We start from the raw sequence: 4,978 nt of genomic DNA, 5'->3' as shown, positions 1-4,978 counted from the left end.
AAGCAGATGTAAAATTTAATTAAAAAATTTCTAGTCTCCTCACATCCCGAGATAGCCAAAGAAAAATTTAGCCACGAGAGCTAGAAATTTTAAATCGAGTCAGCCTAATTTCTAGAGCTTCCATCCTCTAACACGTTCGCTACCTCGAAGGAAAATGTATTCGTAACATTCTAAACAAGTGAAACAAGCAATTGTCCAAACTGACACACATATTTCCTTCCATCGCCATACAACGACCGCGATCAACACCACAAGTGTGGCTCGTTGTGACAAGCCAAAGGATAAAGCACACAGAAGAAGAAGAGGAAAAAAAGAAAATATCCATCTTCACGTTCTCGTATCTACATGCTGCTACGATAGTTACCAGAACCACAAACAACAAGCTAGGACAAACATGACGAGACCCAAACACATCGTCGAAAACAGTGTCGAAAAAACGGCGGTTGGGGGCAGACAGAGAGAGAGGGTGCGCTCGACGCCGGCCCTGGGCGTCGCACACTCCGCCGCCTTCCTCTCTGTCCCCGTGCAGCGTCGCCCAAGGGCGGCACGGGTCGTCGAAACTACCCCTCGCGCGACCATTGGTCCCTGGCGCCGCATGCGCGCCTCCGCAACCTGCTCCTATTGATCCACGCAGCCCCCGCGCGGTTTCACCCCTTCCAGACCCTCGCCATCGCGCTCTTTTTTCCTCATCACGCTCATCCCCCTTCCGCGAGGACACTCGCACGCAAGATCCGACGAGATACGAGCCAGATACTCCGGACGATGCGCTGGATCGCGTTCCTCGTCGTCCATCCAAGTTGCCGCGCCGATGGACAACGGATCCCTCTTTACTTTTCCCTCCTAGTTATCGTTTTTATACCTCTTCTCTTTCTCTCGAACAGACCGGGGAAAATGTTTGTAGATTTTGCAGGGAGATATTTAAAATTTCCTTCCCGTTTCGTCCAAAGTGGAGAACGAATTATTTTGGTGGATGTGACAATGTATCGTCGTGTATTTCTTAAGTTCGTGAGTTGTTGCTGGTAGGATTTTACTGGTAGGAATAATGATAATGGTTAGAGTAACGTGCCCTTTAGATACCGGGAGAATCTTGGTAGATTGGGAAACGCGGTGGTCGCCCACGCATTGTAAGTTGATTTCTAGTAATCGAGAATTATCTGTAAGGATATGGTGAAATGTCAACGAGGTATGGCGCCGGTTAACCATTCACAGTTACGAGATCATTTCGCAACGAGCTTTCGAGCGATTCTGGAAAATTCATCTTCGTCGTTGCGTCTACATATTTTCGCTCGTCCATCGAGCAAGACGAATGAATTAATTACAGGATGAAATTCCTCGTTTATAAAGTTCACCGCTATCTTCAAACCACGTATTATCTTCGCCTCGTATCTGCAACCGTTTTGTACCGCGGAGGAAAATGTACAATACGAAATGCACGTTGGATCTTCCGAGATGAAAATCGGCCGGCAGGCAACAGGAGAGACCGCGTAATCGCAGGTGCGAGATCAATATCGGTGAGCATCGAGCGGAAGCGTGAAACAAAGGGGTAGCTGTGCGGGACAAAGAGACGAGAGCTGAAGAAATCGCGTTACGGGTAGAGTTCGATCGGGAAAAAGAAGAGAGAGAGAGAGAGAGAGTTCTCTCCTTTGTATCTCGCGGCTTCTCCTCGAGCTTTCAAGTCCGCCCAAGACGTTCTTTTCTATCCGCCTCTTCCTTAAACTGTCCGTCATTAAAGCCGAATGAAATCACAATTTCCTTCGGGAGTCTTTCACCCTTTTCCGCCCGACTCTTTTATAATTATTTCTACCCGGCCAAGATCTAATTTCCACCGGCGGTAATATCGATTAAAGTCGACCTCGCGCTACTAGACCAACTCTCTCTCTCTCTCCCCTACTCGACGGGGCAAATCTTCCCGAGCTACGTTCCTTCCTCTATGTACACTTTCCTCTGGAATTCCATTTTTTCGGGATTTTTGCGGTGTAATTTTAGAAAGTAAAAAAAAGAGGTCTGAATTTTATGGAAATGACACAGGGTGAGACTCGTTATCGAGAATTTCAGGTTTAAGAACGGCCCGACTCGATACTTTTCGCATGCAAATTGCGGAGAAAACGCCCCAGCCGAGGCAGCCGCCGCTAATTTCAGATGCCGTGGCTTCGTTCGATGAAGGATTTATGAAAAGAGAGGCTTGTCGGAAAGGGGAGGAATACACATTTCTCGCATACCTCGGATCCCACTCCCCATCTCTCGAATCAACCTATATATTCCTCTCGATTTTACAAATTCTCCAGCCGAAAGTTACCTAACCTGTACTACAACAAAGTTCTAGCACGAGTAGTTCGACCCACTAACCTTTCAAACTCTCAATCCGCCTAACTCCAACAAAACCTCTATGATTGAAACTCTCCGTTTCCTCCGTAATAAAGAAAAACGAGACAGCCTCTGTAGCGCTGTTCGACGAGAAAATCGTGTAATTACCGGCGGAAGACAAATTTTTAGGCGACGAATAGCCCGCAAGCTGCACCTGCAGCGTCGCGATACGAATCTCGAGGAGGTTTCGAGAGAGGAAGAGACGTGGAATCAAAGGGCTCGCGTCCTCTCCCCGACGAGGTAAGAAATGCTTTTTTCCACCGAGGGAGAAAAAGGGGGAAAAGGAGGAGGCGGAAGAGTGTGCACGGTAGGCTGAAGGAGGACAGGTCTGGTGAGTACGCGGGTAGATTGAATATTTAAGAGGCACTCCATTCTCGCGGAAAATCGAACGCTGTTCCTCCATTAAGGGGGCAAGCTACACCGGAAGAAAAATAACGAAGCCTCCAGCCTTCTGCAATTTTCCATCTCACTCCCCTCCCCTCTCTCTCTCTCTCTTTCTCGTTCTCTTCTATACAGGTAAACAGTGTTTGCTCACCTGTTTCCCCCCATTCACCGTGAAAAAAATACGAACAATACTACGCCCTCGTGTTTTCGTTTTTATCCACGGTGCGAAAAAATCGCGATACTCTCCGCATACACGCGAGAAAAATCGACGCGTCGGGGTGAAGAGTGTAAACGGAATATTTAACGAAATAAAGATAAACCTAGATGGAAAAGGTGGGCGAGTTACGGTCGAGTTAACTCGATTATCGCGGAAAGTGTACACAGGATTTTCTAGAGGCACCTCGCAAACCTGGCGAAAACTTTCGTCTGGTTGGAAAAGTTGCCTGGACGAAGGACACTTAGGGTCGAACAGGGTTACGAAAATATTGGCTCAACGTATGGCACCGGGAAAGGGTTACGGGATTTGCAGAAGATACATATTGTATCAGGACGTTGAATCGACATATAGTTGGAGCGAGGATCAAGGGATGTAGCAACAAAACTGGATGCATTGTTAATAGCGGCAAGTTCGCCTGGCTTCCGGTTAATGCACCGCGCGTTCTACCATCGGCAGTTAAACGCAACTCCGAGTAGAGTAAAATAGAAGATACATATTTGCACGCGCGGTGAAATTATGGAATTTCTCGGTACTTCTATAGAAAAAAAACCGGCGTAGCAACGTGGAAATTCGAGGGTTTCCTCCGGCGAAAATAAGCCACAAAGATGAAAGGGTGGGCGAGACGGTGCACAAAGTGGCGTGGCAAGGGTGAGAGTGGCTGGATGCAAAGTAGCTCGGTCTCTCTCGTAATCTGGCCGCTGCTTCGATATTTCTCCCATCCCTCGATTCGCCCTCCGCATCGAACCATTGTTTCCGCCCCGGCTCTTCCCCCTATTCCCCCATCCTTTTTTCTTTTTGTTTTTCCTCCCTTTCCGCGGCCTGCGGGCGGGGCGAAGGGCCAGGAGCGACGTCATTTCTCAAAGTGACGGACGCCCGGGTCGCGAGCGTGTATTCCTCGATGGTCGAACCAGTCCAGAGAGATAGCATCGTCGAAAATTTCCACCGTAACTCTCCATGCACTTGAGAACGTGAAAAGCTCCATTTTCTCCAGGGAAACAGAGAGAGTGAAAGTCTTCCCTAAAAAACATGAATTGCGACAAAGAAATTGGAAACAATAATGACACGAAAGCATCCTCGAACTCCCGCATCAATTCCTGAAAACCACTACACCAGCCACGCTCTAAACCTGCACGAGAGACACGTCGGAAGTGAACAAAACGCGAGGCACACACAAAAACGATCGTACCAAATTCGAAACGATCGAGAGCCAGACTCCATCGGGGGTGGTTCCGTCCCGACTGATGGAGAAAGAGACAGGCAGAAAGGGAGAAATAGAGCGATCCCTCTTACGTAGCGTTTCGCGCGATGACTCGTCGCATTCCCGTTTCAGCTGAATAAATAGGGGCGCCTAAAACGCGCCGCTTCCGCGTTGTCCTTCCTCTCCTCTTCCATCCTCCTTTACTCGTCCCTTCTTTCCTGCCTGTCGATCGATGCGCGCGACAAGGGTGCACACGCAGAAAAACCCGAGCGATTCCGTTCATTAATATAAATGGCGGATTCTGGAAGAAGAAGCAGGAGAAGCTACGGGGGGTTGTTGGATGCAGCGTTACGATCTCTTCCAGCAGCGGCAAACTTTCACGGAGGGATGCCGGAGCGAACGCGTACAGAGTTAACGTGGCTGCGTTTTTTAACCATCGATCCGGCAAGTGCTCACGTGCGTGGAACGAAACACGCACGCGTAAAAATCGACCGACCTTCCGCGTGTATCTCTTTCTTCCGCGAGCACGTAGAAAGGGTCGGCGGACAGAACGTTTGTTAAGTATCGCGCGCTTTGATCCGCGCGAGCGTTTTTTCTTCCTTTTTTTCGTCGTTACCCGCGTTTGCAAGGGTTGCTAATTCGCGACCCCACCAATATCCTTAATTGCCCCTGCTGGTCTCTTTCTGGAACCTTTTTCGCAAATATTTTTTTCCCGTTTCCACCCTGCTGCACCTCTTTTGTCCGTGTCGCCGGCATTTAACGTCGGATTACGCGCTCACGGTTTCAAGGCAGAAAATTAAGAGAGAAATTTTCTT

Source organism: Habropoda laboriosa, unplaced genomic scaffold, assembly GCF_001263275.1.
Source record: "Habropoda laboriosa isolate 0110345459 unplaced genomic scaffold, ASM126327v1 scaffold99, whole genome shotgun sequence".
NCBI classification, from domain to species: domain Eukaryota; kingdom Metazoa; phylum Arthropoda; class Insecta; order Hymenoptera; family Apidae; genus Habropoda; species Habropoda laboriosa.
Note: the sequence above shows the minus strand (reverse complement) of the source record.